This window comes from Eschrichtius robustus, chromosome 2 (assembly GCF_028021215.1).
Source record: "Eschrichtius robustus isolate mEscRob2 chromosome 2, mEscRob2.pri, whole genome shotgun sequence".
NCBI classification, from domain to species: Eukaryota; Metazoa; Chordata; class Mammalia; order Artiodactyla; family Eschrichtiidae; genus Eschrichtius; species Eschrichtius robustus.
Genome location: NC_090825.1, coordinates 23,346,984 through 23,362,850, shown reverse-complemented (window position 1 = coordinate 23,362,850; position 15,867 = coordinate 23,346,984).

The following is a 15,867-nucleotide window of genomic DNA, read 5'->3' as shown; positions in this document are numbered from 1 at the left end:
GATATTTAATGTATTTCACTGAAAGGATTCAAGACCTCCTGCATGACTGAGTTTAAAGTTTTGTGAAGATATTCAATATTGTTTCCTTTTTCTTTTTGACAAAAACACAAACAAAGGATACTTGACGGTGGTTTAGCATTAGTGAAATAGTTTTGTATTTATAATAATAAACACAAGATATCTATATATAAATATTATAGTTGTAACACCTATGCTAAAATATCATGCTGAATGTGAAAAGCATGGTAGGACCAACAATTTTTCATTATGGACTCTGTAGGCCTTTGTCCCCTGGAGCTCTTTATCTCATCACCTCTTGAAAATAAATTTAGTCCTTCACTGTTCTTCAGCCCTTCTTGATAACATCCAAGTTACCCCCAAAATGACTGCTCGACCATAAAGCCAATCCTTCCTCTTCTAAGAATCATCCTTGACCAACTATTGCAAAACTTTGCAGAACTCCAACATTTGCAGAACTTCGGCTGACCCAATCCTGCTAAAGCGCTATAAAAGATTCCTTCCTCTTGCCTAAACTAGAACACTCTTATGGAGTCTTCAAATAAAAACTCTCATTGATTTTACTCCACAGAAGATGAACAATTCAAGGCTTTTATTTAGAAAATTAGTTTTTAAAGAATCAAAACATAGAATAAATGATGTAAAATGTAAAACATGCAGTGAGCATATGACATCCCTCTACTTCATTAACAGCCAAAATAGACAATTTTGAAGTAGACAATGACAACTTAAAATTTCAGGGTATCAAAAAAATAAATAAAAGTAAATAAATAAATAAAATTTCAGGGTATAAAGTACTAAGCCCATTTGAGCTTCATTTTCAGATTAAAGATTACCCAGAGTTATCTTTCTGGAATATTCTGAATCAGGATGCTACATAAAAGGAAGGGGTTGTTGATTTTTTAAAAATAAAACAAAATCAAATAAAAACAAACAAGCAAAAACATGTCTGCCAAATGATCTTGTTATCTACATGGTCATATTATGGAACTAATTGTAATTGGTGGTAAATCCTTGTTTTTTATATTTCCAAGAATAAGTTCCTTTAAGCTTTCACTGCTTTTGAAGGACTTGGATGATGATTTCTGGTTTCAGCCAGTTGCCATCAAACTTCTCAGGTAGACAGTGCCAGATATACCATTTGCAATATGTCTCAAACTTTAATGTACATGTGATTTGCATTTTATGTGGATCTTTTTAAAAATGCATATTTTAATTTTTCAATTTTAGGTGCATCCCGATTTTCTGTATTTCTAGCAAACTTTCAAGTGATGCCAGTGCTTTTGAACCACAGAATATATTTTGAATAGCAAGGCTTTAAACCGTCCAATCTACTCAGCTCAGTTCCACACATATGTTCCTGAATATTTCTGTCCTGTGAAGTCTAATAGGAATTTCATAATCTGTCTCCTAATAACATTTTCTTTTGTCCAGCCTCCGCCACCTCCCTGAAGTTTCCTATATTTTCTACAGACTTTTATGTTTCTTCCTTTTATATCTACTGTTCATCTCTCAGTTACATGACTCCCTCTCTTAACAAACTGGAGATTTGCTAATCATTTCCCATCAAGACAATTAGTTATATCTACAATGTTGTACATTGTTTTTATCATGTGTTATTGTAGGCAGTTCCTTTACCAGGCATGTCTGAATTAATTATATTTCCCAAATTCAACAAAGCACCTGGGATAAGGCAGGATAACATAAATGTTTAGTAAAGAAAAAAAAAAAAACAAAAACAAAAAAACTGGGGAGAGAAATGTATTTACAGAAATGAAAAAAATGGAGTTTATTCTTTTCAAAACTTATGCTACAAATACTGATTTTCAATTATACCTAAAATATCTAATATTAGATATTTAACCTGAATTGTCCATGTAATACGAGCCTCCATAGTTAGGTTCACACTCAACTTCCACATTTGGCTTTTTTCCTGTTAGCTCAGAGAATTTTCAGGCTCTCTTATGAAAGAGGGATAAGTAAATTAAAGGGATCCAAGGATCCTCATAATAGAGAATAGCAACAATTAAAGTTGATGGTGACAGTCAATCATTTTACAGTGGTTATTAATCTTCCACAATTTCAATACCCTTTCTGCTTTAGAAGATGCTAGGAATGACTTTTGGAAAGATAAAGAATCACTAACTGAATTAAATTCAAATGGAGAATACATGTTGAAATGCAGAATTTCCAACACCTTTAAAACAAAATACCTCATACACCACTGGCAATCTAAATTTCACATTTACCACGTATGCATTTATATCCTGTAATTTCAGTCTATTTTGTAACCAGAAAATTACTCTTTCTCTCCCCAAAATTACCCTAGGCTGCTGTCATATCATTAAAATAGACATTTTGAAAATCGGGTTTAACTACAGAGTTGAGCACATCATAGTTAACACAGTATCTTCCAGGGCTGTTGTCCCCCTGACCCCAGTGTTTAGAACACCTTGCCCAACCTTGTTTTTGTTGTTGTTGTTGTTGTTAACAAGAAAGTATCTTGAGAGAGAACATCTATAGAGTATAATGAATGAAACAACCCTTAAATGCATGCAAACGTCCAATAGGCTTTGTTTCTCATGTCTGCTCAGGGGAAGCTATTAAGTGGCATAGAAGTATAGATGTAGACTTTTAAAACAGATACTGCTAAGCAGCAAGTGTTTAGACTCTGACTTCATTGTTCTTTCAAACTTCTCTGCTATTTACAATACCAAAACATATAGATATGAAAAACGTTGATTTAACTATAACCCTAACTGCATCCTTACAGAGTAAATGACACAAAAATCTACACAATGACTCAAAAATCTCTATCTTGGAAAGAATAAAATATGCCTTTTTCAAAGCAAATATTTTACTGCAAATATTTGCTATCAAAGTTCATAGAGTTGTTTCTCACTAAGCAGCAGGGCTGAGTATCTGAACAAGATCTCACCTTCTAATATTGCATCATGTATTTTTGTCAGGTATTTTGTAATATTGAATTCATATAATAAAATCACTAAAATATACCTATGAATGATTTTAAATAAATTTCCTTACTTCATTTTGAAAATCTAACAATTCAAAAATGTTTTACTTTGAGTTTTTACCCCATTTTGGTATTTATGTTAAGCATAGAGGGAAAGGAATGATATTTGGAGCAAGAAATATTCAAACTTTGACATTGTCCACTTAAACAACCTAGCTTGATTCTCATTTAACTCATCTGTAAAATGAAACACAGATTACATACTGGATATCTGATAGGATTAAACAAGATAATGAATGTAAAATCCATAGTAAAATGTTTATTTTATGGAAAGTCTATAAATGAGTGACTGCTATTTTATTACTTTTTACTAGAAAATGAATATATTTTCACTATGATTATTATAAATTTACAAACATTGCACAATGTCTTTGAATTATATTTGACAAGCTCCATCATGAATTTATATCCTGGTACACTGGTTCTTCCAAGTCATTACAGAATAGTAGTTAAAAGAATGACTGTTGGTATCAAGTACACATTTAAATTCCAGGTTCTCTAACTGTGAGTTCAACTTTTTAGTCTACATTTTCTCAACTGCATGCGTTTATACATATATGATTGTCTCATAGGCTTTTGCATGAAGTTGTTTGAAATTAGCAGACGTGAAGTGTTTAACTGAAAACATGGCATAACAGTTCTGTTGCCTCTCTTTCCACGGTAGTAGATATATTTATAATTCACAAAATGGGAATAATGACTGTTTATTGTTTCCCAAGTGTTTTTACACGGCACCGTTCTTTTAGGTAGGTCAAAAACAGAGGCTAAACCTTACTCTCTTTTGCAAGAGGTCTAGATGTAGAAATGCAAAATTTCCACCCATCTGACAAGGAGAAGCTTGATATTAGCAATGGGGATTTTTCATTCTAGTGATCTCTGAATATTTGCTTGCCAAGTTCCCTGGGCACAGATGATATGTATGAAGTTACTTCTGATGTGGAGGCTGGATTATCAGCTGACAATCCCCTTTCTAGGTCTAACACAAGTTCGAAACACTTGAAAAGTGCCACTCTTGATTCACTGGAACCTTCTGTCTAGCAGCTCAAGCTTGGATTCCTTTTCTGGTTCAAGGATCTTCCCCCTTGTCCCTTTGTTCCTGGAATTTTAAAACTTATTAGTTACAATCCATTTATACTTTCTCCACAAAAGCCCTGCTGTCATCTCTCTTCCCTCATCTGTCTTCTATTCACTCAGGGAGAATTTAACACATTAATCGGGAGTGTAATCACAGCTAATACGTAGTTATTAAAATACTGACGTTACTGGATGTTAAGATATACAAGTATTTCCACACTTGCTGATATATAGCTATTATACCTTAAGTATTGCCTGCCTCTTCTGCTGCCATGGAATTTCACCAGGAACCCCCTCCTCCAATATTCCCATGATCCAGAAATTAAATGATACACCTTGGCATACAAGAGGCTTTCCAGAGTAATATGCTAGTGCAAATATCGGTATCTATGATTGCTCATTTCATTTGCTTTAAGTGGTATCATTTTTTACTTTTAACAGGGGAGGAAAATGAGATGCAAAGAGGTTATGTAAGATGCAGAGCTTCCGTTCAAACCGTGTCAGCTCTGCATTCCTTACTCTCATCCTGCAGCATTTCTTGTCTGGCATAAAAGATTAAGTTTGGTCTAACTAAATATAACATTCTTATTAACAATTTTGTGACTTAATTTACAATAAAAATATGGATCTATAAAAATCTTAGCTACAATTTTTAAGTGTGTAATATTTTTATGCAATTGTTTTAGCTCAGCACCAGTAGGAGAAGCTTCAGCATAATGAACAAAATCATTAATATTGAAAGTAATTCTCTACATAATGAAACAAAAAGGCATCTATTTCTATCAATTAAAAAAAGAAGCCATCAGGAATTCCCTGGTGGTCCAGTGGTTAAGACTCCGCACTCACTGCCAAGGTTCGCGGGTTCAATCCCTAGTCGGGGACCTGAGATTCCGTAAGATGCAGGGACAAAAAACAAAACAAAACAAAACAGATTTCATGTGGACACTGAGGCAGCCGGACTCCAGGAACACCCTGTGGCACCTGCCACTGCTGACCCATTCCTCCTGGCAGAGACTGATGAGGCCAAGGCATGGGGGGCGCGGCAGCCGGGGTCTGGGGCAGCCTGTGGGCCCAGGTGGAGCGGCTCCGGGCGGAGCTACAGCGGGAGCTGCGGCGCGGCGAGGAGCAGCGCGACAGCTCCGGTGGAGAGCGGCTGGCCTGGCAGGCGGAGAAGGAGCCTGCCTTCTCTAAATTGGATGGTAAAACAGAAAGACAGAGAATGTGCAACATTCTTTAGTGTGTACAATGAATGTTGAAAGAAAATTAGCAAAAATAACTGGTAACAAGTTTTATCTGGAAGAATATAAAGTAAAATGCATTATTACTATTTTAGTAAACAACTATCTCATTAATCACGTATACATGACTGACTAAATTCATATTCTTAGTAATTACATGAATTTTTGTACTTAATTTTGCCCCAGAAATTGCTCACAGTCAGTTGTAGTTTCTGAAACCCACACTGGTCCAATAAAACTCAACAGAATAAAATAAACACTAATAAATGAATACTGGAGATTTTCCTGCATACTCAGAGAACATCAAAATTGAATGAACAGAGAGACATTTAAGAAAATGTGAACATGCCAAATGCATGGTAAAACTTTAAGAGTACAAACATTTTTATATTGTATTTAAAAATGTCACAATGCAAATTATAATAGCAATATCAAAAGAGAATACAGTGAAATGGCTTCAATGGAGTGAAATGCCTTCAAATTTAGGTTAACGCTGTTGTCTTTAACAAGTATTGTAGTAGTCTTGAAAAGTTACTACAAAAAGAATATCACTGAAAAATTCATTCAGAATAAACCTAAAATCAAAGGACCTGGTATCAAACTATCAAATATAAGAATATATATATGTATATATTTAAATATCTTTATTTGTCATCCCTGTGAGGTGAAAAAATTTCAGAAACTGAGACCTGATTGAAATTAAAAGTTATTTATTTAGTTTCTTAGGACTCCAGCCAGGGAAACAGATTTATGAAGCACTGGAATTTGTGTTCCTCTGGACGACAAGACAGAGACACCTCATAAAGGCAAAAACTGCAAGGCCATAGTTAGTTACATGAGTTGTTTGTCAAGCATTGTAATTGGAACAGTCAAGAAGTAAGAAGAAGTAAGAGTTAAGCAAGGATTGGTTGGAGTCTGAGTTGATTGCATAGTTATAAGAGGGAAAAACCTTGAGACCACAAGGTTTCAGCTAGCAGATGTTGTTTTACAAATGCTTGCTGTTCTTGGGTTTGGTATAGTTCACAGAAAGTTCAAGTTCTCAGTAGTGCAGGGATGTGTCTGAGACCAGGTCCTCAAGGGCTGCTGGACTCCTGTGTGCCTGAACTTTGATTACTCCATTATGATGTCAATCTGTCATCAATACAAAAAAAGATATATTTATAAGGAGGTGAAAACATATCTAAAAGAGATTACAAATAAAAGGAATTTAAAAGAGGATATTGAAAATGAGAAGCACTGCAAGGTATATTGAGTTCTACAAAAATTATCTGTATGGTTCCTTATTTTTCTTATATTAACAATTTTGTACAACTGATATAGAATAGTAATTTAAGCTCACTAATAAATTTAGAAAATAAAGAAGATTAAAAGAAAACTGTGATTCATAACAAACTCCTCCACCCCCAATAATTGTGCACTTTTGTTTTTTAATTCTGTTCTTTTTATGAGTGTAAGCTTCTTTCCATACTCTTGCAGTTATAACATCAATAACACTTTATCTGTATTTTTCCCTTAATATTATGTGGAACATTTTTCATGTTTTAAGTGGGTTAAAAACAGAGAATTTTAAATTATACATAGTGTTTATTGAGTCATGTTAAAGTGTTCTTAATCATGGTCACATTGCTACGTAACTTTTTATGTAAATCTTTGTCTATGCTTATGATTACTTTTGGTAAAGTCTTAAAAGCCATTTAATATTTATGTGAATATATGTAATACTATGATTAATATTTTATTTTTATTATAGTTTGTGGATTTGTCTTTTATTTTCAGGTGTATTAAGGCACTTTGGGATTACTGTGATGAGGGATATACCTCCTTAACTCTAGTCAAAAAATAAAGCGCACTAAGAGTAATTTGTCAATAAGAAATTAATTCCTACTTTAACTGAAAATGAAGCAAGCAAAAACCTGGCAAGAACCTAATGACAGGTGAGACTGTACTGATTGGAAAAGGTGGATTGGAGAATTCATTTTAGGTCTGGCGATCGTAAAGCTGGCTCTTTGTTCCCCTCAAATCACAATTTACTCATCCAGCCATAGGGGAAAGAATGGAAAAGAGAGAAGGTTCTCCTTAGCCTGACCCAAAGGCGTATATCCTAATCAGATGAATATAGCAAATGGAAAGGAGAAGGAAAACAAATATGGTATGCGTAGAATTATTACTTTAAGTTACAAAAACCTCATTCACTAGTGAAATGTAGCCTAATAAAACTTCCAAATGATGACAGCTCAGACTGGACACGATTACTTTTTAATGGAAATATAAATAAATGATACACTTGAAAGAAGGGCTAGAATACTTCCTTAGGTTTTTGTCTTTAATTGAGAAATCTGAGGCACAAGAAAAGTGGCAAAGATCTCTTCACTTAAATGATTTACATTTTTAACTTAATAAGAATACATCCAGTTCAACGATCAAAATAGTTTATTTTTTCAATGTATCTAGAGCATAACTAGTAATTTATTGTGCTTTTAGTCTGTGTTTTAAAGGTTACTAGTTAATATGTATCATTTTTGCATATGTTCAAATAATTACTTGCATTGAGTGAATACCCATTCCAGTTTTGGCCTATTTAACAATTTGAGCTCAGTGTCCACCATGACCCTTCCAAAACTGTAAGAACTCTTTGGGAAGTAAACCCTTATCTTGATAATATTTACTACGAATAAGTTGGCTTCAAAAAATATTTGCTAATATTTGCTTTTTTTTTAACAACTTTATTGGGGTACAGTTGCTTTACAATGGTGTGTTAGTTTCTGCTTTATAACAAAGTGAATCATCTATACATATACACATATCCCCATGTCTCTTCCCTCTTGTGTCTCCCTCCCATCCTCCCTATCCCACCCCTCTAGATGGTCACAAAGCACCAAGCTGATCTCCCTGTGCTATGCAGCTGCTTCCCACTAGCTATCTATTTTACATTTGGTAGTGTATGTATGTCCATGCCACTCTCTCACTTCGTCCCACCTTAACCTTCCTCCTCCCTGTGTCGTCAAGTCCATTCTCTACGTCTGCATCTTTATTCCTATCCTGCCCCTAGGTTCTTCAGAAACATTTGTTTTCTTTTTTTAGATTCCATATATGTGTTAGCATACTGTATTTGTTTTTCTCTTTCTGACTTACATCACTCTGTATGACAAACTCTAGGTCCATCCACCTCACTACGAATAACTCAATTTCATTTCTTTTTATGGCTGAGTAATACTCCATTGTATATATGTGCCACATCTTCTTTATCCATTCATCTGTTGATGGACATTTAGGTTGCTTCCATGTCCTGGCTACTGTAAATAGTGCTGCAATGAACATTGTGGTAGATGACTCTTTTTGAATTATGTTTTTCTCAGGGTGTATGCCCAGTAGGGGGACTGCTGGGTCATATGGTAGTTCTGTTTTTAGTCTTCTAAGGAACCTTCATAGGGTTCTCCATAGTTGCTGTATGAATTTACACTCCTACCAACAGTCCAAGAGGGTTCCATTTTCTTCACACCCTCTCCAGCATTTATTGTTTGTAGATTTTTTGATGATGGCCATTCAGACCAGTGTGAGGTGATACCTCATTGTAGTTTTAATTTGCATTTCTCTAATAATTAGTGATGTTGAGCATCCTTCCATGTGTTTGTTGGCAACCTGTATAACTTCTTTGGAGAAATGTCTATTTAGGTCTTCTACCCTATTTTGGCTTGGGTTGTTTATTTTTGATATTGAGCTACATGAGCTGCTTGTAAATTTTAGAGATTAATCGTTTGTCAGTTGCTTCTTTGCAAATATTTTCTCCCACTCTGAGGGTTGTCTTTCATCTTATTTATGGTTTCCTTTACTGTGCAAAAGTTTTTAAGTTTCATTAGGTCCCATTTGTTTATTTTTGTTTTTATTTCCATTTCTCTAGGAGGTAGGTCAAAAAGGATCTTGCTGTGATTTATGTCATAGAGTGTTCTGCCTATGTTTTTCTCTGAGAGTTTTAAAGTGTCTGGCCTTACATTTAGGTCTTTAATCCATTTTGATTTTATTTTTGTGTATGGTGTTAAGGAGTGTTCTAATTTCCTTCTTTTACATGTAGCTGTCCAGTTTTCCCAGCACCACTTATTGAAGAGGCTGTCTTTTCTCCATTGTATATTCTTGCCCTCTTTATCAAAAATAAGGTGAACATAGGTGTGTGGGTTTATCTCTGGGCTTTCTATCCTGTTCCATTGATCTATATTTCTGTTTTTGTGCCAGTACCATACTGTCTTGATTACTGTAGCTTTGCAGTATAGTCTGAAGTCAGGGAGCCTGATTCCTCCAGCTCCATTTTTCTTTCTCAAGATTGCTTTGGCTATTCGGGGTCTTTTGTGTTTCCATACAAATTGTGAAATTTTTTGGTCTATTTCTGTGAAAAATGCCATTGGTAGTTTGATAGGGATTGCATTGAATCTGTAGATTGCTTTGGGTAGTACATTCATTTTCACAATGTTGATTCTTCCAATCCAAGAATATGGTATATCTCTCCATCTATTTGTATCATCTTTAATTTCTTTCATCATTGTCTTATAGTTTTCGGCATACAGGTCTTTTGTCTCCTTAGGTAGGTTTATTACTAGGTATTTTATATTTTTGTTGCAGTGGTAAATGGGAGTGTTTCCTTAATTTCTCTTTCAGATTTTTCATCTTTAGTGTATAGGAATGCAAGAGATTTCCGTGCATTAACTTTGTTTCCTGCTACTTCACCAAATTCATTGATTAGCTCTAGTAGTTTTCTGGTGGCATCTTTAGGATTCTCTGTGTATAGTATCATGTCATCTGCAGACAGTGACAGTTTTACTTCTTCTTTTCCAATTTGTATTCCTTTTATTTCTTTTTCTTCTCTGATTGCTGTGGCTAAAACTTCCAAAACTATGTTGAATAATGAGTGGACAACCTTGTCTTGTTCCTGATCTTAGAGGAAATGTTTTCAGTTTTTCACCATTGAGAACGATGTTGGCTGTGGGTTTGTCATATATGTCCTTTATTATGTTGAAGTAAGTTCCCTCTATGCCTACTTTCTGGAGACTTTTTATCGTAAATGGTGTTGAATTTTGTCGAAAGCTTTTCCTGAATCTATTGAGATGATCATATGGTTTTTCTTCTTCAATTTGTTAATATGGTGTATCACATTGATTGATTTTCATATATTGAAAAATCCTTACATTCCTGGGATAAACCCCACTTGATCACGGTGTATGATCATTTTAATGTGCTGTTGGATTCTGCTTGCTAGTATTATGTTGAGGACTTTTGCATCTATGTTCATCAGTGATATTGACCTGTAGTTTTCTTTTTTTGTGACATGTTTGTCTGGTTTTGGCATCAGGGTGATGGTGGCCTTGTAGAATGAATTGGGGAGTGTTCCTCTCTCTGCTGTATTTTGGAAGAGTTTGAGAAGGATAAGTGTTAGCTTTTCTCTAAATGTTTGATAGAATTCGCCTGTGAAGCCTTCTGGCCCTGGGCTTTTTTTTGTTGGAAGATTTTTAATCACAGTCTCAGTTTCAGTGCTTGTGATTGGTCTGCTTATATTTTCTATTTCTTCCTGGTTCAGTCTTGGAAGGTTGTGCTTTTCTAAGAATTTGTCCATTTCTTCCAGGTTGTCAATTTTATTGGCATATAGTTGCTTGTAGTAATCTCTCATGATCCTTTGTGTTTCTCAAGTGTCAGTTGTTGCTTCTTTTTCATTTTTAATTCTATTGATTTGAGTCTTCTCCCTTTTATTCTTGATGAGTCTGGCTAATGGTTTATCAATTTCGTTTATCTTCTCAAAGAACAAGCTTTGGTTTTATTGATCTTTGCTATCACTTCCTTCATTTCTTTTTCATGTATTTCTGATCTGATCTTCATGATTTCTTTCCTTCTGCTAGCTTTGGGAGTTCTTTGTTCTTCTTTCTGTAATTGTTCAAGTGTAAGTTTAGGTTATTTATTTGAGTTGTTTCTTGTTTCTTGAGGTAGGAATGTATTGCAATAAACTTCCCTCTTAGAACTTCTTTTGCTGCATCCCATAGGCTTTGGGTCAGAGTGTTTTCATTGTCATTTGTTTCTAAGTATTTTTTTATTTCCTCTTTGATTTCTTCAGTGATCTCTTGGTTATGTAGTACTGCATTGTTTAGCCTCCATGTATTAGTATTTTTTACAGGTTTTTTCCTGTAATTGATATCTAGTCTCATAGCATTGTGGTCGGAAAAGATACTTCATAGGATTTCAATTTTCTTAAATTTACCAAGGTTTGATTTGTGACCCAAGATATGATCTATCCTGGAGGATGTTCCATGAGCACTTGAGAAGAAAGTGTATTCTGTTGTTTTAGGATGGAATGTCCTATAAATATCAATTAAGTCCATCTTGTTAATGTGTCATTTAAAGCTTGTGTTTCCTTATTTATTTTCATTTTGTTTGATATGTCCATTGGTGAAAGTGGGGTGTTAAAGCCCCCTATTATTATTGTGTTATTGTAGATTTCCCCTTTTATGGCTGTTAGCATTTGCCTTATGAATTGAGGAGCTCTTATGTTGGTTGCATATTTACAATTGTTATATCTTCTTCTTGGATTGATCCCTTGATCATTATGTAGTGTCCTTCTTTGTCTCTTGTAATAATCTTTATTTTAAAGTCAATTTTTTCTGATACGAGAATTGCTACTCCAGCTTTCTTTTGATTAATATTTCAATGGAATAACTTTTTCCATCCCCTCACTTTCGGTCTGTATGTGTCACTAGGTCTGAAATGGGTCTCTTGTAGATGGTATATATATGGGTCTTGTTTTTGTATCCATTCAGCCAGTCTATGTCTTTTGGTTGGAGCGTTTAATCCACATACATTTAAGGTTATTATCAATATGTATGTTCCTATTACCATTTTCTTAATTGTTTTGGGTTTTTTATTGTGGGTCTTATCCTTCTCTGTGTTTCCTGCCTAGAGAAGTTCCTTTAGCATTTGTTGTAAAGCTGGTTTGGTGGTGCTGAATTCTCTTAGCTTTTGCTTTTCTGTAAAGGTTTTAATTTCTCTGTCAAATCTGAATGAGATCTTTGCTGGGTAGAGTAATCTTGGTTGTAGGTTTTTCCCTTTCATCACTTTAAATATGTCCTGCCATTCCCTTCTGGCTTGCAGAGTTTCTGCTGAAAGATCAGATGTTAACCTTATGGGGATTCCCTTGTATGTTATTTGTTGTTTCTTCCTTGCTGCTTTTAATATTTTTTCTTTGTATTTAATTTTTGATAGTTTGATTAATATGTGTCTTGGAGTGTTTCTCCTTGGATTTATCCTGTATGGGTCTCCCTTTCTTCCTGGACTTGATTGACTATTTCCTTTCCGATATTAGGGAAGTTTTCAACTATAATCTCTTCAAATATTTTCTCAGTCCCTTTCTTTTTCTCTTCTTCTTCTGGGACCCCTATAGTTAGAATGTTCGTGCATTTGATTTGTCTGAGAGGTTTCAAAGACTGTCCTCAATGCTCTCCATTCTTTTTTCTTTATTCTGTGCTTCAGTAATTATTTCACTATTTTATCATCCAGGTCACTTATCCATTCTTCTGCCTCAGTTTTTCTGCTATTGATTCCTTCTAGAGAATTATTAATTTCATTTATGGGGTTTTTCATGATTGTTTATTTGCTCTTAGTTGTTCTAGGTCCTTGTTAATTATTTCTTGTATTTTCTCCATTCTATTTCCAACATTTTGGATCATCTTTACTATCATTTCTTTGAATTCTTTTTCAGGTAGACTGCTTATTTCCTCTTCATTTGTTTGGTCTAGTGGAGTTTTACCTTGCTTCTTCATCTGCTGTGTGTTTCTCTGTCTTCTCATTTTGCTTAACTCACTGTGTTTAGGGTCTCCTTTTCGCAGGCTGCAGGTTCATAGTTCCAGTTGTTTTTGGTGTCTGTCCCCAGTGGCTAAGGTTGGTTAAGTGGGTTGTGTAGGTTTCCTGTTGGAGGGGACTGTTGCCTGTGTTCTGGTGGATGAGGTTGGATCTTGTCTTTCTGGTGGGCAGGACCACATCTGGTGGTGTGTTTTGGGATGTCTGTGACCTCATTATGATTTTAGGCAGTCTCTCTGCTAATGTGTGGGGTTGTGTTCCTGTCTTGCTAGTTGTTTGACATGGGTGTCCAGCACTGTAACTTGCTCATCATTGAGTGGAGCTGGGTCTTAGCATTGAGATGGCGATCTCTGGGAGAGCTTTTGCCATTTGATATTACATGGAACCAGGAGGTTTCTGGTGGACTAATGTCCTGAACTCAGCTCTCCCACCTCAGAGGCACAGGCCTGTCACCCGGCCAGTGCATGAAGACACTATAAGCCTCATGGTCAGAAGAAAAGGGAGAAAAAAGAAAGAAAAAAAATAAAATTAAATAAAGTTATTAAAATTAAAAAAATAAAAATTATTAAAAATAAAAAAATTAAAGTAATAAAAATGGAAAAAATAAAAGAAGGAAGGAAAGAAAGAAGTGAGCAACCATGCCAAAAAACAAATCCACAAGTGATAACAAGCGTTACAAACTATAAAAAAAAAGGACAGACAGAACCCTAGGACAAATAGTAAATGCAAAGCTCTACAGGCAAAATGACACAAAGAAGCATACACATACACACTCACAAAAAAAGAAAAAGGAAACAATATATATATCTATATATATATAAAAAGAAAGGAAGACAGGAACCAAATCAATAAATAAATCTACCAGTAATAATAATCTCTAATTACTAAACTAAGATAGACATAAAACCAGAAAAATATTAGATGCAGAAAGCAAACCCCAATTCTACAGTTGCTCCCAAAGTCTACTGCCTCTATTTTGGGATGATTTGTTGTCTATTCGGTATTCCAGAGATGCAGAGTACATCAAGTTCATTGTGGAGATTTAATCTGCTGCTTCCGAGGCAGCTGGGAGAGATTTCCCTTTCTCTTCTTTGTTTGCTTAGCTCCTGGGGCTCAGCTTTGGATTTGGTCCCTCTCTGCGTGTAGGTTGCCTGAGGGTATGTTTTTAGCTCAGACAGGATGGGGTTAAAGTAGCAGCTGATTAGGGGGCTCTGACTCACTCAGGCCGGGGGGGAGGGAGGGGTACGGAAAGCGGGGTGAGTTTGCGGCAGCAGAGGCCGGCATGACGTTGCAACAACCTGAGGCGTGCAGTGTGTTCTCCTGGGGAAGTTGTCCCTGGATCATGGAATCCTGGCAGTGGCGGGCTGCACAGGCTCCTGGGAGGAGAGATGTGGATAGTGACCTGTGCTTGCACACAGGCTTCTTGGTGGCTGCAGCAGCAGCCTTAGCGTTTCATGCCCATCTCTGGTGTCCACGCTGGTAGCCACAGGTTGCACCCATCTCTGGAGCTCGTTTAGGCAGTGCTCTGAATCCCCTCTCCTTGCGCACCCCAAAACTATGGTCTCTTGCCTCTTAGGCAGTTCCAGACTTTTTCCTGTACTCTCTCCCGGCTAGCTGTGGTGCACTAGCCCCCTTCAGGCTGTGTTCACGCAGCCAACCCCAGTCCTCTCCCTGGGATCTGACCTCCGAAGCTGGAGCCTCAGCTCCCAGCCCCCACCCGACCCAGTGGGTGAGCAGACAAGCCTCTCAACCTGGTGAGTGCTGGTAACGATCCTCTGTGAGGGAATCTCTCTGCTTTGCCCTCTGCACCCCTATTGCTGCGCTCTCCTCTGTGGCTCTGAAGCTTCCCCCCTGCTCCCCTGCCATCTCTACCAGTGAAGGGGCTTCCTAGTGTGTGGAAACTTTTCCTCCTTCACAGCTCCCTCCCAGAGGTGCAGGTCCTATCCCTATTGTTTTGTCTCTGTTTTTTCTTTTTTCTCTTGCCCGACCCAGGTACGTGGGGAGTTTCTTGCCTTTTGGGAAGTCTGAAGTTTTCTGTCAGTGTTCAGTAGGTGTTCTGTAGGAGCTGTTCCACATGTAGATGTATTTCTGACATATTTGTGGGGAGGAAGGTGATCTCCACCTCTTACTCCTCCACCATCTTGAAGGTCTCTCCATTATTTGCTTTTTCATGTAGGGGTTTCACTAATTTATTTCTGATAAAATATAAATTGATGCATATTAAAAAATTTGTTTATTTGAGCAAAAATCAATTCAAATTGGGCAGCACCAAACTGGAAGTGGTTAAGAGTGCTTCTCCCACAGAATCTCAGGGAGAGGCTTTTTAGAGAAAAGGCTCAAGCAAAACAAGAAAACTATTGATTGTCTATAACTTAAAGCCTAGTTGACTGTGATTGGTTGTCCTCAGGTTTTGACTTTTAAGTTTGAGATATTCACAAGCTTAGGTTTTGGTTTGCTTTTTTTTTTTTTTAATTGGTGTGTAGTTGATTAACAATGTTGTGTTAGTTTCTGGAGTACAGCAAAGTGATTCAGTTATACATATATGTATATTCATTCTTTTTTAGATTCTTTTCTCATATATGTTATCACAGAATATTGGGTAGAGTTCCCTGTGCTATACAGTAGGTCCTTGTTGGTTCTCTATCTTATATAGTGGTGTGTGTATGTTCATCCCAA